The 27,227-nt window shown below is 40.8% G+C and overlaps 1 long non-coding RNA gene across 1 annotated transcript in view; it reads right to left on the bottom strand.

Moving 5' to 3' along the window:
• Positions 1–15,324: 15,324 nt before the first annotated feature.
• LOC308632697 overlaps positions 15,325–27,227 on the bottom strand; it is a 36,044-nt gene continuing 24,141 nt past the window's right edge. Inside the window, exon 5 of the long non-coding RNA XR_014018633.1 lies at positions 15,325–19,058. This is a non-coding gene — a long non-coding RNA (uncharacterized lncRNA). The remainder of the gene's footprint in view (positions 19,059–27,227) is intronic.

Raw genomic sequence — 27,227 nt, 5'->3', positions numbered from 1 at the left:
TTCTTCAACCTTAGCCCTTAAATGTGGTTGCATACTCAGGCACGTAGAAACCTACATTGGGCAGCAGCCTGAGTCCTCATTAGCACCAATTTCTCCCATTTACCTCCCCTGTCTGCCATCCCCACTTTTATTGCTGTCATTGGTGACTCTCAACATTGGTTCTATGGATCCTCCATGGTGTACTACAGGTCAGGCCCCTTCTCTGAGTTCTGATCCTGCCTCACATTCTCCCACACCCTGACTTAACTTTTGTCTCTGCATACTTCCTCTGTCAGCTTTAGCCACTCTCCACCCTCCCAGACTGGCGGCCTGCATAACCTCCCATGCTTGAGGTCAAGTACACAGACCTGCAAATCTTTATTGAGGGTCTCCAAGGTGCCAGGCATGGAACTGAGCATGGGTTGCCATGTGGAGCCAAAACTGATAAGTCTCTCCCTTTGGAGAACGTTACATCTTGGTGTGGAGGACAGACAGTGACCAAACATAAAATGCTACAGAGTGATGTGCTAGTAAGAGGAGAGACATGGACCCCTGGTGTCTATTAGATAGAAGTCTTCCCCAAGGAGGGATGTTTAAGTTAGGATCTAAGAGGGTGGTAGGAGTTACTTAGATGAAGAGGGGAAGATTTGGAGTCCATCCCCAATAAATATGGGCATTAAACTGAATTTCCTCTAGCAAGCAACTATTAGCAATAAGTGAGTTCAGTGGTCTCAAGGGAGAAAAACAAAGTAGACTCAGAATTAGCCCTAGAGAAGCTGAACTGATAGTCAAAGGCTCTGGAAAACATCCTGATTGTATTAGTTCAGTCTTATCTTGGGATGAAGGAAATTTCAGACTTCAGATTTATATCAGGTGTCACAGCAAAGAAGCTATAAAATTTAGGGATGCCACTCAACCCTCCAGGTTGCAGTTTCCTCATTTTTCCAAAGAGGAGTTTATGATAGGTGATCTTTACAGATTCTTTCTGTTCTAAAAATTGCATGAGTCTGCACAACTTAATCTCAGTCATGGGCACATGATAGAAATTGACTCAATTGATGGACTCTAATTTTACTGCCTCAGTGACGGATTCCACTGTAGGCTCATAACCCAAATTAGGTCAACCAGAGACCCCATATCTTAGTCATAACTACTCAGAAAAGTGCTTTCTCTTCCTCTGAGATTGTAAATTGTAATAAGGAACAATAAGTCTAGAGTTGCTCGTTGCTGTGTTGTCATTAAATTCCTTGAGATCAAAGGTCATATAAAAAAAGCAGAAGGACAGTGAGAGATAGACACAGAGAGATGACTGACATTTGAGTACCAGAATATTGAGTTGAATCTAAACCTAAATATCTTCAGATTTTTTTGGATTCTGTGACTGAATTATTCTTGCAGATGCTAGTTTGGTTGGGATGTATATCAATTATATTCTAGAGAGTGTTGACTAGTAGTAACATGGAATTAAAGATAGAGTTGGGGGCAATGGCAAGCCAGAGTTTCATGCAAAAACAGGAACCATGTACAAAAAGTCAGCCAGGAGAGAGAATGAGGAAGACAAACAGCAAAGATTTCATTGAAAGAGAGATGTCATGGTTTCATAGAAAGAGAGACACTGCTGTGGTCTAGATACTTTCTCCTGACACAGCCTTTCAGCATGATGTTACCTCATCTTAAACCCAGAACTATGGAGTTAACCGACAGAGGACTGAACCTCTGAAACTGTGATCCAAAATAAACTTCCTCCTCTACATTGTTCTTGGCAGGTCTTTTGGTCACAGGTATAAAAACGCTGACTAAAACAGAGAAATAATATTTCTACTTTCCAAACTGGCTCCCCCCATTCCTTATAATTCCTGTGGGGGTTGCTGAGGATTGGGACCCAGGGTGCTCTACCACTGAGGTACATCCTCACCCCTTTTTATTTTTTTATTTTGAGACAGGGTTTGTTAGGGTACCCAGGTTCTTCTTGAATTTATGATCCTCCTGCCTTAGCTTCCTGTGTAGTTGGGATTAGACATGTACCACTGTGCCCAGCATGAACCCTATTTTTATTTGGGTTCCTTTAAATGTATTTCAATATCTTATAAAGAGTCCTCATCTAAGACAAGTAGGAAATCAAAACTTCAAAGATTACCACAATACCATAAATCCCATAGGAAACCCCCAACTCGGCTATGAAACTAATTGCAGTGGAAATCACCCAGCACCTGCAGCAGGATTTTCCATTCCTTATTGATGGACTATTTAAATTACCTGGTTTCCAGGAAGGTATTTTCCATCCAAAAATTTCAGAGAGTAGTAAACACTCTTAATTACAGCTGACCTGCAGAAATATCTGAAAGACTGACCTTACAACTAAAGTTAATGACAGAATGGGAAAGTTACTCAGGACTAATGGCTCTCAGTCCTAACAACATCTTATTAATGATAACATTCTTACACCATGCAATCATTCTTTCTGTCACGAAGCCTCCATCTACCCATTGGTTCCCCCAAATATTTATTTAGCTACCTACTAAGTAACAGGAATTGGAGAAACCAAGACAAATGAGGCACAACTGTGTATCTTCCAAGGACAGTGAATACCTCTCACCCGAACTTTTACAGCTTGTAAATATGTATGTGTATTTGTAGGACTCTTTTTTTAATCTCTCTCTCCCACTGTTAATTTTTTTCCATATATGTTAGCCATATTTTTATTGTTACCTTATAAATGTATATTATAGTAGGATTTGTTGTTATATATTCATACACACACATAATATAGTGATATAATTTGACCAATATAATTTTCCAGTCTTTCCCCCTTCCCTCTCCTCCTCCCTTCCCTAATCCCTTTCCTCTACTCTACTGATCCCCCTTCAATTCTTATTACCTGCCCTCCTGCACCTTTCTTTTCCTTTTCCCTCTCTAACTCCCACATATGAGAGAAAAAAATGCAACCCTGGAAGATCTGAGTGTGGCTTTTTCACTTAACCTAATATTCTCAAGTTGCATCCATTTTCCTGCCACCATGTCAGCTTTATGAGGGCAAGAACGATGTCTTTTAAAATTCACTCTTCTTTCCTAGCATCTGGGCAGGTTCCTGGCATAAAATGGGCACTTAATACACATTGGGTGAAAAAAGGATCAGTGAAGGGATTTCAGCCTATTGAAGACTTGTAATCATTTCTCTTAGCTGTATTTTTTTAAACTTAACTCATGTTATATCCTACTCAAAACAAAAAAAAAAAAAAGAGAGAGAGAGAGACCTTCATAGGACCAGCAGATAAATAAACAGAAACATTTTGAAAACTAGGTGACTTATGTTTACCAGAATGGCCCAGAGTGTGGGAAAATTGCAGACTTTATGACAGGTGCCTGAGCTCACAAAACCTGGTAACCAAGAACCCTCCCCATGACATAGATCCTAAGTACCTGGGGACCCTTCCTTTCCTGTCTTGATCTCTAAAGCTACTCAGGAGAGACAATACGGATAAGGCACCTGACTCATTGACCTTGATGAAACATGACAGAAAGCAGAAGTAAGTATGAGAAATGACCATCCCTGCCGAGAAGGATCAGGAAGACAAAGAAAACAAGGGACTCCATGCACAGCTGTGCAGGTTGTGTCCTATATGAGGACTTCTGGCTAAGGACGTAAGAGGAAGTTAAAATCCAGCTAAGATCCGTTTCCAAGCTATGAAGGCTGGCAAGAGGCTGTGTCAAATGTATACAGATGGGCCCAGCAAGGAGACCTTAGGTTCTTAAGAAGACTGACAAAATGATGAGGGGGCACATGGAGAGAACTAGCACTTAGCATCCACACAGAGGAGAGTGTTGTCCACTGTGATGGCCTTATTCGCCGAACCAGTGATGGCTCCCCTCCTGCTCTCACACCCCTTATAGCCTCCTCTGAGCCATTCAGTTCTCAGAGCCATCAGGACTTCCTCCTAGCAAAAGCAGGAGAGCTTTATAAGAGAGCATCTAAGACTTAAGACCAAGGCTGTCACTAAGAGGGAAAGAGCCATCTTACTGCTCTAATGACAAAGGAGGGTAGTATGGCAAATGACCCGGCTGCTGCCCGGGTCTCTGTATGGGGTTCATGAGGCTTTTCTTTTCCCTGAATGTGGATAACCTCTACAGATACTAGAGATAATTCATGCACACAGCCTAATAGAAAAACAATTCAGTAGTTTGAAAAAATATTACCCACATCCACCCCTATTCTGCTCTTCATGGTGCATGGAGACTCCAGGGCTATTTCTAGCTCAAGAGGCAGGGATGCTGATGAGCAGTGGGGTTTCTGCAGCTGATTGCTGATAGGACAGAGCTGTTGCCACCCATGGAGGTGCTAGGGACAGGCAGCTTAGCTGCACATGGCCAGCACATGGAGGGTGGGCGGGAGGACATCTGGCTGGTTCAGGGGGAGGAAAGGGGGATGAAAATGTCTCTGAAACAATATTTTGGAAGCAGTAAATCTGTATGTATTATAGCTCTGTGTGCCTCTAACACCACCTTCCTTCCAGAGCTCTAGGCTTAAAGAGGAGCAAAGAAAGGAAAGAGAAGAAGTCTAGAGGCATCTTCAGCAAGGTCCCTGTGGCTGCTTCTAATATTGCAGGAGCCCGGGTGCAATTTTCTCTGTCTTGACTGAGAATGTGACTGAAAGAACGAATAATCTTTTTTTATTTTTTTATTAGCTACACATGACAAAAGAATGATCTTGGCAATTCATACATTTGAATCACTTGGGGTATAATTTCTCATTTTTCTGATTGTACAGATTGCAGGATCACATTGGTCATACAGTCACCTATATACATACAGCAATCATAAGAGAACGAATAATCTTAAGGAAAGAGAAGAATTGATGTCCATGATAAAATGTCATGGCTTTGATATCAGATGAATTTGAGTTCAATTCCTGCCTCTTCCATTATCAGCAGTGTGACCATAGACAGCTGCTTAATCTCTCTGCACCTCACTTCCTTCATCTGTAAAATAGGGTTAATCCTAGAGAGTCGTATAAGTGATTTTTTTTCCTTCTTTTTGGTTTGGGGAAGCTGGGGTGGGAGTGGGCAGGGGGGTGGCTTTGTGGTTATGTCTCTGTCCATGGTTCTGAACACTTGCTTCTTTTAAACTGGTCATTTCAAAACCTGGGCTACTGCTAACTCTTGCTGTCTTTCATAGGACAGTATTTGTTTTTATTTGTTTTGATATTTGATGTTAATGGAAACCTTGCATTCTTTATACACTTAAAAAATAGTAGCAATGCGATTTATATTTCTGGCACAACAAAAGTCCAAAGTCTTGTTTCTAACAGTTCAAAATATTTTTGCCTTCTAGGATATGTGATATCAGATACTATTCCCTGACAAAGCTGTATCTGAAGCAACGGTAAGACACATCTTTATGGTTCCTGTAATAATTAAGTATGTACATTCTTAACTTTGTGTCTGCCACATAAGTGCAAAGGGAAAAAGTGGCAATTGTGGTAGGTATGTATTTGCAAACACCACATGTAAGTACCAAAATTTCTCAATTACTTTCTAAATAAAATTTAATCTGCCTTTCTGTTGCTATAACTGAATACCACAGATTGGGTAACTTATAAAGAATAAGACATATTTAGCTCACAGTTCTGTAGGCTGGGTGAGCCAAGGTCAAGGGCTTATGTCTGGTGGGGATGGGGGCACAGCAGAGCCCTGATTTTGGCACAAGGTATTGCGTGATAAGAAGGGCATGAAAGACAAAGCCAGACTGGCTTATAGATAACCTATTAATCCACAAATGGTTATCTATTTGTGAGAGCAGAGCCCGTTGACCTAACCACCTTTTAGAGTTCTGACCTCTTAATACCTTACAGTGGAGATTAAATTTTGACATGAGTTTTGGTCAATACAGTCAAACTATAGCAACACCTTACCCTCTACTTTTAGCATCTTATTCCCTATTGAGGCTATAATATACTCCCCATGTCATAGGAAGACCTAAGGGAACTTTCACAGAGCAGAACTTTCTGGACAGCTCCCTGGCCTTTAGCCTACACTGGTCCCCTGTTGATGTACTCAATGTCTGAACACTCAGGGAGGAACTACTCTGCTACTCCCATTCCTTGTTGAGATTCATAGTATTTCCAGTGACTAGAAGCCCAGTTCTTGGCACCCAGCTCCCCTGACCCTAACTCCAACCATCTGGTTTAATATTAAACTATTCTGGGCAATTGAAACATCTACAAAAAGGCAGAAATGCTACTACTCGAGAGCCCATGTGTCTCCTGGAGCCCAAGTCACCATTCTCTTCCCAGGTTTAGGGACCATTTTCCTTTTCCTGGGAGGGAGGAGGTGGAAAAGATTGCTTCTGCCTCTGTCCCTCCAAACACTAAGTAATCTTTCTGCACTGGAGCCATGTCCCTGATTAGTTCATCTTTGTAGTCCATTATCAATTTTATTTTGGGCCAGGATATGTCATCACAGAAATTTAGGACCCTTTTTGTCATATCTTTATTTTGAGAATCACCAACAACCTTAGAGTCTTATTTGGTCTGACCCATGAAAATAAAGATCTAAATCCAAAGAGCAGAAGTTAGCTATCATCCATGGAGAAACAGAACTCCATCTTCCTTCCTTCCTTCCTTGCTTCTTTCTTTCTTTCTTTCTTTCTTTCTTTCTTTCTTTCTTTCTTTCTTTCTTTCTTTCTTTCTTTCGGTGCTGGGGATTGAACACAGACCCTTGTAAGGCAAGCACTCTATCAACTGAGCTATATCCCTGGCCCAGAACTCCATCTTCTTATTCCTTTCTTTTTTTATTTGTTCTTTTTAGGTATACATGACAGTAGAATGTATTTTGACATATTGTATCTACATGGAGCATAATTTATTCTGTTTAGGATCCAATTCTTGTGGTTGTACATGATGTGGAGTTTCACTTCTTGTGTATTCATATATGCATCTTCCTATTCTTTTAGTATTGTCTTCCTGTACCCTTCAAGACAACACAATGTTTAATCTCACTGCTATTCTCTGTGAAATATTCTCTGGTTGCCTTTCTCTGCTAGAGAACTTTTTTCTAAACTCATCCATGAACTATGTTGCCTGTCTGCCATGTGAATAGGGTGAAAGGGTGAATCTGTGGGAGTCTGAGCCTCTCAAGAAAGGAAATATTTTTCCTGGGATTTTTCTGCAAAAGTCAGCCACCAATAGCTGTGGCCCATATGTAAATCACCTGACTTTCTCCAATATGGTTAAATCTGTTTTCTTACTTAGCAGGAGCTTGCTGAAAATTGACAGTGTAGTTGCTAGGTAGAATCCCAATTCTGAAAATTATTTGTAAAAGGTATGCAGTTTTTCCTTTTTTTTCTTTTTTTTATTGTTGGTTGTTCAAAACATTACATAGTTCTTGACATATCATATTTCACATTTTGATTCAAGTGGGTTATGAACTCCCATTTTTACCCCGTATACAGATTGCAGAATCACATCAGTTACACTTCCATTGATTTACATATTGCCATATTAGTGTCTGTTGTATTCTGCTGCCTTTCCTATCCTCTACTATCCCCCCTCCCCTCCCCTCCCCTCCCCTCTTCTCTCTCTACCCCCTCTACTGTAATTCATTTCTCCCCCTTGTATTATTTTTCCCTTTCCCCTCACTTCCTCTTGTATGTAATTTTGTATAACCATGAGGGTCTCCTTCCATTTCCATGCAATTTCCCTTCCCTCTCGCTTTCCCTCCCACCTCTTATCCCTGTTTAATGTTAATCTTCTTCTCATGCTCTTCGTCCCTACTCTGTTCTTAGTTACTCTCCTTATATCAAAGAAGACATTTGGCATTTGTTTTTTAGGGATTGGCTGGCTTCACTTAGCATAATCTGCTCTAATGCCATCCATTTCCCTCCAAATTCTATGATTTTGTCATTTTTTAATGCAGAGTAATACTCCATTGTGTATAGATGCCACATTTTTTTATCCATTCATCTATTGAAGGGCATCTAGGTTGGTTCCACAGTCTTGCTATTGTGAATTGTGCTGCTATGAACATCGATGTAGCAGTGTCCCTGTAGCATGCTCTTTTTAGGTTTTTAGGGAATAGACCGAGAAGGGGAATAGCTGGGTCAAATGGTGGTTCCATTCCCAGCTTTCCAAGAAATCTCCATACTGCTTTCCAAATTGGCTGCACCAATTTGCAGTCCCACCAACAATGAGCAAGTGTACCCTTTTCCCCACATCCTCGCCAGCACTTGTTGTTGTTTGACTTCCTAATGGCTGCCAATCTTACTGGAGTGAGATGGTATCTTAGGGTGGTTTTGATTTGCATTTCTCTGACTGCTAGCGATGCTGAGCATTTTTTCATGTGCTTGTTGGTTGATAGTATGTCCTCCTCTGAGAAGTGTCTGTTCAGGTCCTTGGCCCATCTGTTGATTGGGTTATTTGTTATCTTATTGTCTAATTTTTTGAGTTCTTTGTATACTCTGGATATTAGGGCTCTATCTGAAGTGTGAGGAGTAAAGATTTGTTCCCAGGACGTAGGCTCCCTATTTACCTCTCTTATTGTTTCTTTTGCTGAGAAAAAACTTTTTAGTTTGAGTAAGTCCCATTTGTTGATTCTAGTTATTAACTCTTGTGCTATGGGTGTCCTATTGAGGAATTTGGGGCCCGACCCCACAGTATGTAGATCGGAGCCAACTTTTTCTTCTATCAGACGCTGTGTCTCTGATTTGATATCAAGCTCTTTGATCCATGTTGAGTTAACTTTTGTGCATGGCGAGAGAAAGGGATTCAGTTTCATTTTGATGCATATGGATTTCCAGTTTTCCCAACACCATTTGTTGAAGATGCTATCCTTCCTCCATTGCATGCTTTTAGCCCCTTTATCAAATATAAGAGAGTTGTAGTTTTGTGGATTGGTTTCTGTGTCCTCTATTCTGTACCATTGGTCCACCTGCCTGTTTTGGTACCAGTACCATGCTGCTTTTGTTACTATTGCTCTGTAGTATAGTTTGAAGTCTGGTATTGGTATGCAGTTTTTCTAAAAGGGGTCAAATAAGGCCAGCATGATCAGCATTTGTCTGATAGATTCTGGGATTAATGGACATTTTTGTTTGCTTTGAGGAGGAAAAGGAAGAGAGTAAAGAATTGTGACCCACACCAGAGAGAAGTTCTGCCATTGGTTGTTGCCAAGATGTTTCTGAATTTTTCCATCCATAAAGGAAATGACTAAGGAAATTTATGCAGACTTAGCCATCAGTCCTTTTTAGGTTTATTTCTGCTAGTATTGAATGTCTCTGGAAAGTGATCAGAGAGTTAGTATATTTAAGACTTAGATGTAGCCCTTACTGACAACCTAAATAAGTAAACAATCCCAAAAGAAGAGCAGAATGGGAATTAACCCACATAGACACAGTTAACTATAGAATGGAAATTTATAACATCTTTTCTATCATAAACTTTTATAAAGTGTTTAATTTTGGGGTTAGGTATTCTACAGAAAGCTAGAGTAGTCTTTGTTTATACAAGTGGAAGCCCTTCATTCTTCCAAATATTTAAGAAATTCTTGATAAAATTTAACAAAGATATTTATAATATGTAAGTAAATAAAAACAGGATATTTTCAAATTCCAAAAATGAAAGGAAAACTCAAAGTCAGAGGTGAATAGAAGTTATGCTGTGTGTAAGGCAAGATGTAAATTTATATCATCTGTAAAATGTGAGTACCCAAGCAATGATGCTAATGTTAAAAGCTCGTCTCAATTTTGATGTAAAAAAGAAATTACAGTCAGCCTTTGTATCCATAGATTCTGCATCCATGAATTAAACCAGCCAAGGATTAAAAGCATTTGGAAAAAAAAAGTAGACATGTGCCTTACTTTGTCCAATAAAGGCCCAGGCATATCTTTCAGGAAGGAGAAGGCTGGTGGAATGTATAATGTGTCCAAACATACGGAGAAAAGGTTTAAACAACTGTCAGAGGGTTGGGATTAAATTGGCAATAAATTTATAGAAAACTAAGCAATTGAACAAAGCAAGTATTGATTCCATGGAAAATAAAAATTGCTACAGGAAATGAAAAGTATTCTTTTTTTTAAACATTTTTTTTTTTTAGTTGTAGTGGGACACAATATCTTTATTTTTATGTGGTGCTGAGGATCGAACCTAGGGCCTCACACGTGCACGGCAGGCACCCTTTCACTGAGCCCCAGCTCCAGCCTCATGAAAAGTATTCTTAGTACTCTTTGTGGCTCAGCAGCCCAAAGTGTTTACATGATCATAACAATGTGAACACTGACTATTACCTAATAGGTTTAGGATATGACCATTGGAAGGATAGAGGACAGGGAAGGATGTGTGACTGTGGAAGGGGATGGGAAGGAGACAGAACTAAACCTTATTTTCCATAACATAATATTAGTATAATGCCAACCAAAGTAAACCAGTAAAGAGTTGAGAAACAACTCTACAAATATTATTCAAAGAAATAGCAATAAATCCCAAATAATTAGTTGAAAAAACAGAAGGGAATTTCTTGGGAAGAGAACAGAGGATTCATTGCCTTCTAGGACTGTTTGTCCCTTTAAATGATGAGCATAAAATCAAAACTACTCTAAGATTTCATCTCACTCCAATCAGAATGGCAATTATCAAGAATACAAGCAATATCGAGTGTTGGCGAGGAGGTGGGGGAAAAGGTACACTCATACTGCTGGTGGGACTGCAATTTGGTGCAACCACTATGGAAATCAGTATGGAGGTTCCTCAGAAAGCTTGGAATGAAACCACCATTTGACCCAGTTATCCTGTTCCTCAGCTTAGATCCAAAGCATACTACAGTGATGCAGCCACCTCAATGTTTATAGCAGCTCAATTCACAATAGATAAACTATGGAACTAACCTGGATGCCCTTCAACAGATGAATGGATAAAGAAAATATGGTATATATAAACAAAGTGTGGTATATATACACAATTACTCAGTCTTAAAGAAGAATGAAATAATGGCATTTGCGGGTAAATGGATGGAGCTGGAGAATATTATGCTAAGCGAAATAAGCAAACCCCCCAAACCAAAGGCCAAATATTTTTTTCTGATAAGCAGATGTTGATCCATAATGGGGATGTGGGTAGGGAGAAATGAAAGAATTTTGTATTTTGCAGAGAAGAGTGAGGGGAGGGGAAAGGGTATAGGGATGGGAAGGACAGTGGAATGAGATGGACATTATTACCTTATATACATGTATGATTACAATACCCGTGTGAATTCTGCATCATGTACAGCCAGAAGAAGGAAAAGTTGTGCTCCATCTGTGTACAATGTGTCAAAATGTATTCTACTTTCATGTATAACTAATTAGAACAAATTTTAAAATAAAAGAAAAAAATTAAAAATTAAAAAAATAAATGATGAACATATATAACTTCATTAAAAAAAACAACTGACTGATGAATAATAACAAAATACCAAATAGAAAGTTTAAACACAGGGGCTTGGAGTATAGCTCAAGGGTAGAGTGCATGCCAGGCTTGCACTGGGCCCTGGGTTTGATCCCCAGTACTGCAAAATAAATAAATAAATAAATAAGTAGTCTAAAAACAAACAAAAAAAGTCATTGAAATTAAAGCCCAAGAGATAGACTGAATAGATGAATGGACACAGGTCCCTCTGCAGTTTTTTAGTCTAACCTGTAAAGCAGGGAAAATTAGGATCAGATTAGATAGAGCAAGGGCTAGGCCAGGAAAGTGAGATGCATTGAGCAGAGCGAGGTGATTTGTAAACCCATTACCACTCTTTCTTCCTATATTTTGGATAAATGCCAAGAGGAAAGAGGGAAGCTAGTGATGCTACCTTCTCTCCATCTCTGGAGGGAAACTTGATTTTTGGTGTCACTCTCTACCCTGTTCCACACCCCAAATAGCCATTAACATTAATGCTGTAAGTATTCTCCATGTATTAATGTATGGTGATGTGCTGTATAACAATGTTTCCGCCAATGAGGGACCATATGTATGATGGTGACCCCATAAAGTTATAATAGAGCTGAAAAATTTCTAGTGATAGAAATTGAAGTGGTAACGTCATAGCTTAATGCATTTCAGGTGTTTTTGATGATGTTGATAAACAAACCCACCATACTGCCAGTTGTATAAATATAGCACATATGATTATATACCGTATATGATACTCAATAATGATAATAAACAACTGTGCTCCTTGTTTATGTATTAACTCCATTATACTTTATATTGTTGTTTTAGAGTTAACTTCTTATGCAAAAAAAAAGTTTCATGTAAAATAGTATGCCATATTATGCTGGCTATAGCCTCATGTCTCTTATGTTTATTGTGTTTTGGTAAGCTTTTTGCTGCTGTGACCAAAAGACTTGTGAATAATTTTAGAAGAGAAAAAGTTTATTTCAGGGATCATGGTTTAAGAGATCTCAGTCAATAGACAGCCAGCTCCATTCCTTAAGGCTCAAGTGAGGCAAGACATCATGGTGGAAGAGTGTGGTGGAGGAAAACAACTGGGGACAAGCCACGGGGCAGGGGGCGGGGGGAGCGAGGGGGGGAGAGAGAGAGAGAGAGAGAAAGAGAGAGAGAGAGAGAGAGAGAGAGAGAGAGAGAGAGAGAGAGAGAATGAATATCTCTGCTCAATAAGGAAAAAATATAAACTCCAAATACATTCCTACAGGGACCTACCTCCTCTAGCCATACCCCACCTGCCTATAATACCACTCAGTTAATCCCTATCAGGGGATTAATTCACTGATTGGGTTGAGGCTCTCATAACTCAATCATTTCATCTCTAAACCTCTTGCATTGTCTCATACATGAGCTTTTTGGGGACACCTCATATCTAAATTATAACTCTGTGTCTCTTGATTGCATCAAGAGGCCATGTGGAATGATTGACCTATACCACCTACATTTGTATAAGTATGCTATGTTGTTCACAAAAATACAAAAGCAATAATAAACAATACTTTCCTCAGAATTTTTTTGCTTTCTCCATTGTTATATGATGCATGATTGCATTAACATGTTATCTTCACAATCATATTATGAGGTATTGTTACTACCCCCATAATTAAAACTGAGGAGCATTGAATTAAGGAATTTGCTTGTGGTCACTATAAGCAAATGTGAACCTAGAGCTCACATTCTCAACCACTGTGCTGAGAATCTTGCTGCATGCATACCCCACAATCTGCAATCTTCAGTGAAATAGCAAGGGGTTTATCTTTGAAAATAAGTTAAAAATCCTTCTTATACTATAAATGAGAGTAAACTGAAAGCAGAGTGAATTTGTAAAACAGGGGGATGTGTATTTGTTTATTGATTTTATTTATTTCCTACTTCATTTTCAAAAAATATATGAAGCATCCCCAAAATTGTCACACAGAGTAAGTAAATAAGAACAAAATTTTTTTTGAAATAGTTTAAAGAAGGCAGATAAATAAATATTCCAACTGAATAAACAATTCAAGTTTTCTGTGTCTGAAAATAAAACCCAAATGTGACCTTCTAGGCAATAAGACAAGGAAAGAATTCAAGTCATTGCAAAACTTTTATTTTAGCATAGGAGAGTATATTAATTAGTTTCACATTACTACAATTAAATACCCAAAGCAGATAACTTATAAAGAGAAATGTTCAAGATCAGTTTGCTTTCTGGTGAAGGCAGGAATACATGTAGAAGCAAATAGTCATTTGCCAAACAGGAGCAGAGAGAAGGAGGACAGAAGGAGCTAAGTTTGTTCCTTTATAACAATCCTGTCGAGAGAACTCAAGGGATCTTAATGTGAACTTCCTCCCACCTGCCAATGGACCTCCAACTAGACCTTGCCTCCCATAGATTCCATCAACTTCCAACAGCACCACCCTGGGAAAAGACTTTAATCACAATATTCCCTTGGGAGAACAGTCAGGCCACATCCAAACCATAGCAGAAAGAGCTGATTGAATGTTTATGTGATGTTAAATGCATGATAGAGGAGGAAGAGTAGGTGGAATATCATGTAATTATATATTGAGTCACTGTGATTTTGGAGAAAGTTACCACCTTCATCAATTAGGAAAGTAAATTTGGAAAAGCTTCACATAGTCCCTTTGTCTGCCTTGAAGATGTTTGGCTCCCTTCTTATGCTCATGACATTAAAATCATAGTGCAGATTGCTTTCAAAAGTCATGAGAGCCATCCTTACAATGAATCAAGCATCAAGCAATGTGGGACCAAAACAAAATGGAGGTCTAAGCAGGACTCGATCCCAGGCCTGGAAAATTGAAATGTGAATGTGTTTCTTGTGATCACGAGGCTTACGGGCCACCCCCACCTGCTGTGCTGAGGAATTGATCCTGAGTTAAGCTTTTGTGCTCTAAAATCTAGCTGGGATGGAGGCCAGCCGTGGACTGGCAGCCAAGCCTATCAGACGTCTGAGCTGAGAATAGAGTCCTTAGGGTGCTCCTGAGATCCTGGGTGCTCTTGGAAAGGAGCAGCCACGGAGATGTTTAAGAGAATAGAAGACAGCCAAGCAGTGAACAGTTAAAATGTTTGCATTCTTTGTCACTTCTGGACCTGATAGTTCAGAACCCTTGGATCCTTTCTTTTCTGGGGGAAATTAGCATTGTCCCCTATACTCAAGAAGACTTAGAAACCAAGAGTAAATAATCCTTTGAAGTTACCAAGATGGCAACTGACGGGTACGGGACGTGACTGAATCCGCTTTCAGCATCAGTCCACACTCTCCCCAGCAGCCATCCTATCTCTCAAGCCACAACTGAAATTTTTAAAGGAGTTGTCTGTACTTGCTTCATGCCCCCTTCATTATTCCAGTGAAATTGTTCTTGGCAGAGTAGCCACTGACCTTCTTGTTGACGTGTGGGCCCATCTTTGGTCTCTTTACAGCTGCAAATTTATCCTTTGGAAGCACTCGCTTCTCTTGACTGTCAAAAGCCCCTGGTACCCTGAGTTTTCAGTTTCTGTCCTCCTGATATGAATCTGATGCTCAAGAACCTTTACAAGGGGGAGGGGAGACAAGGTCTGTTTGGTCACCATTATTTCCTGCAGCACCTAGCAAAACGCCTGATAGGCAGAAGGTGATCAATAACTATTTTTACAGGAATGAACAAATGTTAAGTTTTGTTCTTATTTATTTATTTATTTAGAATATTATTTAGTTGTTGATGGACCTTTATTTTACTTATTTGTATATGGTGCTGAGAATTGAACCCAGTGCCTCACACATGCTAGACAAGCGCTCCACCACTGAGCTACAACCCCAGCCCTTGTTCTTATTTATTTAGAATTACTATCCTTATGACTTTTTTAAAAGCATGAGAGGTTTTTTTTTACAGTGTTAGAATATAACTGACAATATAGCAATTTTTAAAAAGAGAAAGAAATAATAGAAACCAAACAGAAGAAATAAGATACACACATACCAGCCTTGGTAGTGAATTAGTTACTGCAACTGACCACTAAATTTAGTGCTGAATATACTGGTAGACAAAGCAAAATGAGAAATACATCGAGTTACATAGTTCTCATTGGCATATAAAAGGAAGCATGCAGGTTTGACTATGGATAAAAGAAGTATTTTCTGGCACTAAGTGTCAATAAGTGTTAATTCAAAGGCTGACCTTTATACAGAAAAGGTATAGATGATTACCTGGGTAGTGTCTTTGTCATTTTAAAAATATATGGTTGTCTTTCCAAATTGTTCTTTAATTAAGACACTAGGATGATACTAACAGAAGTATTTCAAGACATGCCTTAGCTCTTATTAGGGAAATGAATTAGAATTGGGTAGAATAAACTTCTGGGTACCAGGAACCAGAAGATGCACTAACCTTGTGAATTTAAACACCATGACAGAGCTGGGTACATTGGCACATGCCTGTAATATCAGCCGCTCAGGAGGCTAAGACAGGAGGATCCCAAGTTCAAAGCCGGCCTCAGCAAACACAAGGCGCTAAGCAACTCAGAGAGACCCTGTCTCTAAATAAAAATACAAAATAGGGCTGGAAATGTCGCTCAGTGATTGAGTGCCCCTGAGTTCAATCCCAGTACGCACCCCCCAAAAAAATAATCAAATAAACACATGGCTCTGTACTCTTGCTAGAAACCTAAATTTTAGTGGCAGCTGAGGAGGGCTAGCTGTACTAATCTTCACAGGGGAGCACACACAGACATCCTATTTCTCTTTTCCTTCAAAGATTTAACATGATGAGTTCATAAAAGTTCCAACTTAGAAGGGACAATCTGCATTCTAACAGTAAACATGTTCTTGGAAGCCTGTTAAAAGTCCCAACAGGAGGCCAGGGAGGATTTCTGCTTGTTCTTTACTCTCCTGCTAGATTCAGGTTACATCAAAAGAACCAAGACAATAGAAACCATTCTAAAAAAACGAAGCTAAAAGAGATGGGAGGTGGTGGTTAGATTGTTCTTAACTGGATTTAAAATTGACACTCTCCAACATCCAGATTAAAAATGAAGTTTAAATGAGAGTTGAGAGGCAAGATTTTCAGTAAGTAGTTTTGGAGAGAGCTGACAGCATGCGGAGAGGCCCCCAGGACCCTCACTCATAAGGGGTGAATGGAGGACACGTTTCCTTTTCTTTACGATAGAGGAAAACTTGAATGTGCATCACTTTCTGCTTGGAGGCACAGTGGGTTGCATCAGCCTGGAAAAACTAGAAGGGCTGGACAGTGGCCTTAATGGCATGGTGAGGAGAGAGAGTGGGGCTGGGTGAGCTGGTGAAGGACAAAGGGACTGTGTGTGCTGCCCCACTGAGTCATCAGGGGGAAAACAGACCTCAGCCGAGAGAAGCAGAAATGTCCCTGGATTTCCAGGAATGCAAAGGTTATAGAACATTCCTGGGATAAAGATACATGGACTCTTGTCTGGGACCCACAGAGACAGAACCCAGTGATGACAAGGGAGAAGGAGTCTCTCAAGAAGCCAGGATTGAAATACCACTCAAGTCCTGAGAAGGCCCATCCTAGAACTTTCCCGCACCTTCCTCCAGTTCTCCCTCCAACTCCTCCAATGTGAGGAGGGGTGTATGAAGGTCAGAAGTGTACAGGAGAAGGGAGAGAGAGGGACTGATCCCCGCTGCTGCATCCCCACCCTGTCCTCTACAGTTGGCCTGAGCTGGAGCAAAGAGGAGCTTCAATTTTAATTCTGGACCACAGAGTTTGTTTTCCACCAGTCTGGACATTGAATTTCGGAATCAAGTCTAAATTTCATAACTCAAATGACCCGCAGGACTCTTTTAGCTCAGAGAGACCAGAAGAGTCAGAAGGTCTGCCAGAGTTTCCTCTAGGACCGGGGAGGAGTCCGCGGTGCACGTTCAAAGGGATCCTGAAGACAGCAAAGCTTCAGCGTGAGCTGGCACAGCACAGCAGACACGTGAGCAAGTCAGAGCCTGTCCCTGCCCTTGAGCTGTGACAACTGAGAGTGGAGAGTCCACTGAGGGCAAGCTTGGGGATGGAGTCCCTGCAGTGAAGGGGCCCCTTCCCTGGCGTCAGGGGCAGGAAGCCCAGTCACTCTATGGCACCTGGGAGTCTGGGAGCTAGGGTGACAAATATGGACTAGCTCTTGGCAGGAAGGGGCAGGGTGGAGCCAGCACAGCCTTCAGCAAAGGCACGTGGGGATCAAGGTTAGTCAGCCGGGCCAAGAGGAGTCTCCTCCTCCCTCAGATCATGCCACCAGGCACCCTGGGAAGTTAGCTCAGTGGTGTGGTCCAGCTCAGGGAAGAAAGGTGAGTTCAGGAGGAAGAATTAAAAAGGTGTCATTAGAATCTGCAAGTAGATAGAAAGGCACACGTGATACCTGCCCTCACACAGGCAAGAGTGCTCCCAGCAGTTCAGAAGAAAGGCACAGTTCAGACACAAATTTTATTTGTAATATTATTATCATCTTAATTATAATTAGAAGCTACAAGTCAAGTCTTGAAAGACATTTATAGCACATTCTTACTTGTTTAGGTCAGCTTCCCAGAAAGGGGAAAAAATAGACTTGGACATTTAGGCAAGAAATAGATGGGTCCATGTGTCAGGGCTACCGTCTAAAGCACCCCTATTTTAAGGTTGTTCTTTGGGGCTCAGGTATATTAAAGCACTAGCTGGGGGCAAAAAGCTCAACATGGTAGAAAATAGGCTTGCTTTTGTAGCTTTGGAGGGCTCCAAGCCAATTGGAAGCTTCCACCCACTGTGAAGTAATGCAACTGGTAAAATAGCTGGTAAATGATCCATGACTCAGGGCTGCTGATTGACGTGTCTGCAGAGCGGAAAGAGGGGAGGATACTGAAGAAACACCCAAAGGTTCCTGAATGTCCTAGGGCTTAGTTCCTGAGTTGAGGATAGTTCAGCCTCCCTGACCTTTTACCTCTCATCTTCCACCCCTTTTAGAGGGTAGGAGGCATCAGACGGGCCCAAGGACAGGAGTGGGGGAGAAGTGCTACCTCTTGTTTGGCTGCTTTGGGCCTCTCTGGTGAAAACCCCATTAGAGAAGGTTAGGGCTGATGGCTGCAATGAGGTTGCTGCTTTGGTGGGTTCCAGTCATCCATGCTGGAATCTGAGCTGTGCCTTTCTTTCAAAGTGCTCAGAGCACTCTGAGCCGCATGAGGGCCAGTATCACCCATGCATTTCGACCTACTTGCTTGGTGAACAATCCAGAAGCAGCTGTGATTGGCAGAGCTGCTGAAACCAGAGCTTCATGGGTGAAGTGCAACTAGGTTTGCAGGCTTCATGATGGACGAAGACAAGTGTTGCACAACAGCTTATGAAAAACTGGTTTTAGAAAAAGTCTGTGTACCTGTGTCATAGTTGATGAGGGTTTATGAAGATGAAGCTGTGGATCATTTTCCTCCTATTCCCAAAATGTAGGCTTCCGAGCTCCCTTGGCTTCTTAGGTCCCCTGTCATGCCTGGCACTGCCCAGTTCCATACTGGGAACCCATTTCTTGATTTCCTTTTCTTCCCGTTTTCTACATTCTGAATTTACCTCCTTAGTTCCATTCCTGTGGACTCTGGTAGTTTTGAAATCAGCAATTGATATTAATGTGTTTCCTCCTTCATATAACCCTAAGAAGATTCATGGAGATGACCTGAAAGGAGAATAATAGACACATTTGAGGCAAACTCCTTAGGCAGTGTGGGAGACAGTTGGTCATCTCTACAGCACCAGGGACCTATGGAGCTAAAACATCTCAGAGCAAGAGGATTTCCCCCTCCAATATTGCTTTGGGTCTCTCTCTCTTTCTTTATCCTCAGATAAGTTTTCCTCTTTCTAAGACTCTAATCCTGAGATTTGTTATGACTTGCATTTAAAACAAACACAATTTAATTATCCCTCTCTAAGTGCTGTAGCAGTTTTCCCTGGGCAGGAAGAAACCAGGAGTCCATTCCAAAAACTCTAGAAAAGCAAACTCCAGTCTCTCTAGTGATTGCTGTATATTTTTCACTCACAGAGTGGTTTGCTGAAATAAAGAGCATTTTGTTACACTTTCTGGGTAGTTCTGTGCAAAAATTTACAGTGTCAAGAGAACACGGTCATTCGAAGCAAACTGTGCAGCTTCTTATCTGTTTCTTCACAGACGTGAGCGATGGGTTCATGGCAAGCGCGAGCTCCTCCTGCTAAAATGTTCTCCACCCTGCCAGCAGCGAGGACTGCAGTGTGAATGTGCAAATCCTTGCTCTGAGCTGCCCAGACCCACGTTTCATAAATGTCATTTCTTGGGATTCTGTTTTATCTGAGAAACGATGTTTCACCAGCAGCTCTGAGACTGGCCGATGATGCCATACACGTTCTGAACCCTATGGGAAGGAGCCCTTTTCCTTATGACGGACATACTGCTCACTAAGGAGCTTTTTTTTTTTAGGATAAGGTTAAACTCTCACATCACCCTATAAATCTTAAGAAATGAAAAATAAAATTCAGTACTTTTACAAGCTGCTTGATTCTGTCTTCTTTATAACACTTGATGTAACTACTATTATAAAAGAAAGGTTAAAAGCTCTTTTTGCTTTCTAATGATGATACAACATGGGCTCCACAGACACTAAAATATAGAACTAAAAATGTATTACATGTTTAAAACATGAATTTTTATATAGCAGAATGACAATCCTGTACCTCCCCAATTAATGTCGTCAGATTCAAAGTATTTTTAATCATGCAAAGTTAGTATCAGATAAACCTCAAATATAAAATTCTAAGATGAAATCCTTATTACCTTAAAATGGAAAAAAATTGTTTCAAAATCATTACAATACATTATTTATTTGGCAGGATTTGCAATAAAAAACTTAAGCTGGCAGTTAATTTGGTCCCCAAGTATTTATTACCTTAAGAAAGGGCACAGAGAAATGTAACTCATACAACCTTCAATCAAATACTCTACTGTGTTTTTAAATGAGTTTCATCGAGGTTTATACTCAATACAACTATCATATATGTGTACTTGAATAAAATATAGTCTTCCTACTAAATGCAAGATTTAGTCAAATGTGTGGCATTGGTATGGCAGACCATGAATCATGAAACAATGAGGTGCATGTTCATTATAGTTAAAGTTAGGGTTGAGAATGACCTGTTATTGTTCCAATTATAATACTTTCTTGTTTGCCTGGAATCTAAACTGCTAAAAATATCAAGTAACAGAAATGCTTTAGAAACATTCTACTTTTGGTGATCTTATGACAGGACTTATAACTAAGTTGAAAAACAGATGTATGTAACTAACAAAAACAGAAACTTCTAGGCTGCATCTTAATAACTGGGTAGCCTCAACCCCAGATATTTGCAAACGGTAATGATTATTATTCCCAAACGTTATTTTTCCAAAGGATCCCAACCTCCAATCTATCCTTAAATTGATTAGAGATGGCATGCAGGAGGGTTACCACAGAAATGCCTGTCACCTTTCTGTTACCCCAAGTCCAGCTCCTAAAGTTCCATCACTTGAGCAAATGTAAGCAGAAAATATACTTGGACATTGAGCTCAAGGGTTACTATTAGTAACAACAGTGGCAAGCACCTTTCTACAAGTGTTACACATTCTGCCTCAGGAGCACTGATCCATCTCAAACAGAATTTCCAAGCTCCTGTTCTTTATAATGTCTCCAACTATCAGGCTCCCCAGTCCATCTTGGCCCTCTGATCAAATGCAGATTTTCTTACTCTTCCCAGTGACTGTGTACTCTAGATGTGTGAGGAGTAGTTCTCCTTCAATCTGGGAAAGTTAGAGAACATATGAAAGAAACATTTGATTTCTTCCCAGCTTGGCTGTCAGGATTTTGAGAGGTGGCCAGGAGGAAAGATGGTACCATGGGAACTGTAAAACCAAGTGTCATTTGCCTGGATGATGCAGGCCATACAGATCTCTGGGGTGATGCTTATCCCTAAGATTCAAGTGGGGTGGCAGGAACCCATATACCAACTGTGGTGAAAGCTAGCATGCCCCTCCCCGCAATGTCTCTGGGGACTTTCAAGGGGCTTACATGTCTCCTCATCACCCTTGCTTGGATTTTCTTGCTTCTAACCCCCTGTCTTGCCTCCTAGGGTTCCTCTGTTCTCCACGCTTTGTCCCATGTCAGATGCTGCCTTCATTTTCTCCAAAGCCCCATCCACAAGGCTAGGGTGTGCAGCAGCCTTTGAACAAGAGAGAGGTCAATGCACAGCTCAGCCCAGGGACATTAGATGCCACTCTTGAGAAAGCCCAGCCATTACAGCTGCCATGAAAAGCTTCCTGCTAGCCTTATCACCCCGTAGGTCCATCTTGATGCCATTTCCTCAGATCCTTCCTTCCTGCTGTAGGGGCTCATCATTTCCCCCAAATCTTGATTTATTTCTCTTTCCATCCCTTATGCTCCACTAAATTCACCAGCTCAATCAAGGTGCTTCACTAAGCAGAGACCCTTACTCTCGGCCTCTGCCTTTTAGCTGCATAAAGCCCTGACAGAAGCTTTAAAGTCACATGATCAAAATCATAATCATAATAGAACATTTGTTTCCCCTGACCTCTGGCAGAGGCAAGGGGGCAGTATATTGGTTAGGCTAGAAGACAGCTGTGGCCCAGAGTCACAGAGGCCCAAAGTAACAGTGGTTGAAATGAAATGGAATTTTTAGTTTCTCTCACATAGAGATGTCAGAGCTAGAATTAGGGCACTGCTCCATGAGGTCATCCTCAGGGATCCGGGTCCCTTTTATGTTATTGCTGTGCTCTCTCTAAGGTGTTGTTTTCATTGCCTGGTTCCAGATGGCTCACAACCACATTCTGGTCCAGCCAGCAAAAAAGAAATAAAGGCCATGGAGAGGGCAGGACCCTTCCCTTGAGGGCATAACCTGGAAGTCAACCTCCATCACTTACCCTCATACTGTGGGCCAAAACGTATCACATGCCTACAAGAGTCACTGTGGGAAACAGTCTTTATTTTAGGTGACCATGTGTCTAGCTAAAAATTGTAACTACTATAAAAATGCTCTGTCCGGGGTTGGGTGTGTAGCTTAGTAGAGCATTTGCCTAGCATGCACAAGATCCTGGGTTTAATTCCTAGCACTAGGGGAAAAAAAAAAAAAAACCTCACTATAGAATATAGTAGCTTCTAGTCACATGTGGCTATTTAAATTTAAATGAATTACATAAAATTTAAAATTCAGTTTTTCAGTCAGACTAGTCACATTTTGAGTGCTCAATAGCCTCACATGATTCCTGGTGCCATATTGGACAGCGTTGCTATAGAACATTTTCATCATTGTAGAAAGTTCTACTGGGCAGTGCTGCTTTAGAAAAAAAAGAGTGAAATACTGGCCACGTACTCATGTGAGAATTTGAGAATAGTTACAGTCATTGTCACAGGCAATATAAAGATTCATTCTTCTCCCTTCAAGTGTGTGTCTCTTGGAGTCGTGGACTTTCTCCATCCTCCAGTGTGATCTCTGGGCTGTAGCTGCTCCCTTGTTTGAGCATCCCCTGCAGCTGTTCTACAGCCAGTTATCGTGGGCAAAGGATCCAACACATGCCTGGCACATACCAGACAGTCAGTCATTGCCCCTCTTGCCCCGGGAATATACTCGTAGCTCCTCCCTTTTACAGGACTTAGTTAGAGAGACCTGCATCACCTCCCTGAGGATGAGTCATTATTAATGGCCTTCATCACAGAAGAGTAACTAAGGAGACTCAGCCTTTCCAAGGGGAGAGAGGTGTACGTGGGATGGAATCCCAGTTCTTGATCTTTCAGCAAGTGTCTGCTTTGATGCAATGGAGAGTCTGACAGTGAAAAATGAGCTCCTCACATGCCTTTTAAAGAATTCGGGGAAAGAAAATGATCACATTCCCTTGCAGAAGCAAGGAGGCTGTTCTCTCCCACTAACCCAGTTCTCCACCTGCAGGTGTGGTAGTCCTGGACCACATGAGAATGAAAAAATGAAATGGAATTTTTAGTTTTTCTCACATAGAGAGCAGCTCTTGATTCTGAATAACTGCTGGGCCTTGGGAGTCAGAACACTTTGTCTACTTGACCTTTGGCTTCCTGGTTCCTCGTGGCTTTAGATCCCCCTCTATGGTGATGAGGAACTTACATCCGGTTACATTCCAGAGCCCCTTGATGGTGAAGGTTGGAGGTGGTAAGAGAAGGGAAAGAATCCAAAAGGTTCAACATTAGTCCCTCAAGGGAGAACATCTGTGTTTGGGCTCTTGGGCAAGAGGTGAAAAGTATGTATTGCAAATACTTAAACGTTATGAAGTCATACCCGTTTGGGAATAGCTACAAACTATACTACAGATTATACTACAGACTATACTGACTCACCAGAAGAAAGAAATGCATGTACACACCAAAAAATGTGAACATCCCAGAAGGCTCATGGATACACTTAGTTATGTTACTATTTGGCTCCGTGTTCCAAACAGTTATTGTGGTTTCTTAAAGTTTCATGAGAGAACATTATCAGACTTAAAGGAGTTCTCCAGGATCCTAAGCCTGTTAAGGGCCAGAGCTTAACAGAGGCCCATCATGAATAGATGCCACAGTGTGTAGGCTCCATTCTGATTTCTGTGTTTCTGCAGATGGGAGGATGAAAACAACCATATTTACTACAGTCGAGATAATCATACCTGAAGGTTCAAAAATCACTCAGAAGCAAAAAATTTACTCAGGTTTGAAGACAGGGAAATGAAAATGCATGAGAAATGAGAATGCACGAGGCTCAATGACCCAAACTTACTAAAGGGAAAATAACAGCCCTAATTTGAAGTCTCCTTGGGGAAGAGAGGGCTTTGCGACGTTATGAGAGCAGAAGATTATTGCATGGTTGACGAGGGGGCTCCCTGAGGTTTCTTGGCTCCAGTGCAGGGAGTGAGTGTGAGCACAGAGTGGTGTGAACTGTGGCGTGACGCATGAAGCAGGCTGCAAAAGCAATGACTGCATCATCATGACAAGTGCCTTGTCACCTGGGGCTGCCATTTATGATATTTTTAGCTTTTCTTGCTTTTCCAGAGCTCTAGCTCTTGGGCCAGCTGGTGTTCACAGTTTTGTAGTATCTCTATCCCCTTAAATCAGTGGTTCTCATCTCTGGCTGCACATTAGAGCCATCTGGAGACTTTAAAAATACTGCTGCCTGGACCCACCACTTGATTGGTCTGGAGGGGACCCAGGATTCCCTGGCAATGAAAGCTCCCCAGGTGATTCTAGTGCACAGCTGGGGCCGCCCCTCTTATAAAATGTTGCTGGAAACTATTGCAGGTATTCTTGGGATCTGTGGAGAATAATTTATTTTTTTATTTTTTATTTTTATTGGTTGTTCACAACATTACAAAGCTCTTGACATATCATACTTCATACATTAGATTGAAGTGGGTTATGAACCCCCAATTTTACCCCAAATGCAGATTGCAGAATCACGTCAGTTACACATCCACAATTTTACATAATGCCATATTAGTAATTGTTGTATTCTGCTACCTTTCCTATCCCCTACTATCCCCCCTCCTCTCCCCTCCCTTCTTCTCTCTCTACCCCATCTACTGTAATTCATTTCTCTCCTTGTTTATTTTCCCATTCCCCTCACAACCTCTTATATGTAATTTTGTATAGCAATGAGGGTCTCCCTTCATTTCCATGCAATTTTCCTCATCTCTCCCTTTCCCTCCCATCTCATGTCACTGATTAATGTTACTCTTTTCTTCCCACTCTTCCTCCCTGCTCTGTTCATATTTGCTCTCATTATATCAAAGAAGACATTTGGTATTTGTTTTTTAGGGATTGGCTAGCTTCACTAAGCATAATCTGCTCTAGTGCCGTCCATTTCCCTGCAAATTCTATGATTTTGTCATTTTTTATTGCTGCATAGTACTCCATTGTGTATAGATGCCACAATTTTTTTATCCATTCATCTATTGAGGGGCATCTGGGTTGGTTCCACAGTCTAGCAATTGTGAATTGTGCTGTTATGAACATCGATGTGGCAGTATCCCTGTAGCATGCTCTTTTAAGGTCTTCAGGGAATAGTCCGAGAAGGGCAATAGCAGGGTCAAATGGTGGTTCCATTCCCAGCTTTCCCAGGAATCTCCAAACTGCTTTCCAAATTGGCCACACCAATTTGCAGTCCCACCAGCAATGTACAAGTGTACCCTTTTCTCCACATCCTCGCCAGCACTTGTTGTTGTTTGACTTCATAGTGGCTGCCAATCTTACTGGAGTGAGATGGTATCTTAGGGTGGTTTTGATTTGCATTTCTCTGACTGCTAGAGATGGTGAGCATTTTTTCATGTACTTGTTGATTGATTGTATATCCTCCTCTGAGAAGTGTCTGTTCAGGTCCTTGGCCCATCTGTTGATTGGGTTATTTGTTATCTTATTGTCTAATTTTTTGAGTTCTTTGTATACTCTGGATATTAGGGCTCTATCTGAAGTGTGAGGAGTAAAAATTTGTTCCCAGGATGTGGGCTCCCTATTTACCTCTCTTATTGTTTCTCTTGCTGAGAAAAAACTTTTAAGTTTAATTAAGTCCCATTTGTTGATTAACTCTTGTGCTATGGGTGTCCTATTAAGGAATTTGGAGCCCGACCCCACAATCTGTAGATCAGAGCCAACTTTTTCTTCTATCAGATGCAGAGTCTCTGGTTTGATATCAAGCTCCTTGATCCATTTTGAGTTAACTTTTGTGCATGGCGAGAGAAAGGGATTCAGTTTCATTTTGTTGCATATGGATTTCCAGTTTTCCCAACACCATTTGTTGAAGATGCTATCCTTCCTCCATTGCATGCTTTTAGCCCCTTTATCAAATATAAGATAGTTGTAACTTTGTGGATTAGTCTCTATGTCCTCTATTCTAAACCATTGGTCCACCCGCCTGTTTTGGCACCAGTACCATGCTGTTTTTGTCACTATTGCTCTGTAATATAGTTTGAAATCTGGTATCGCTATACCGCCTGATTCACACTTCCTGTTTAGAATTGCTTTTGCTATTCTGGGTCTTTTATTTTTCCATATGAATTTCATGATTGCTTTATCAATTTCTACAAGATATGCCGTTGGGATTTTGATTGGCATTGCATTAAACCTATAGAGAACTTTTGGTAATATCGCCATTTTGATGATGTTAGTTCTGCCTATCCATGAACAGGGTATATTTTTCCATCTTCTAAGATCTTCATCAACTTCTCTCTTTAGGGTTCTGTAGTTTTCATTATATAAATCTTTCACCTCTTTTGTTAGGTTAATTCCCAAGTATTTTATTTTTTCTGAGGATATTGTGAATGGAGTGTTTTTCCTCATTTCCGTTTCAGAAGTTTTGTCACTGATATACAGAAATGCCTTTGATTTATGCGTGTTGATTTTATATCCTGCCACTTTGCTGAATTCATTTATTAGTTCTAGTAGTTTCTTTGTAGACCCTTTTGGGTCTTCTAGGTATAGAATCATGTCATCTGCAAATAGTGATAATTTAAGTTCTTCTTTTCCAATTTTTATGCCTTTAATTTCTTTCGTCTAATTGCTCTGGCCAGTGTTTCGAGAACTATATTGAATAGAAGTGGAGATAGAGGGCATCCCTGTCTTGTTCCGGATTTTAGAGGGAATGCCTTCAACTTTTGTCCATTCAGAATGATGCTAGCCTGAGGCTTAGCATAGATAGCTTTTACAATGTCAAGGTAAGTTCCTGTTATCCCTAATTTTTCTAATGTTTTGAACATAAAGGGATGCTGTACTTTGTCAAATGCTTTCTCTGCATCTATCGAGATGATCGTATGGTTCTTATCTTTAAGTCTATTGAT

Source organism: Spermophilus citellus (assembly GCF_964194105.1).
Source record: "Spermophilus citellus genome assembly, chromosome: 13".
Lineage (NCBI taxonomy): Eukaryota > Metazoa > Chordata > Mammalia > Rodentia > Sciuridae > Spermophilus > Spermophilus citellus.
The sequence above is the reverse complement of the archived record's forward strand: the minus strand, read 5'-3'. Positions and strand labels throughout refer to the sequence as shown.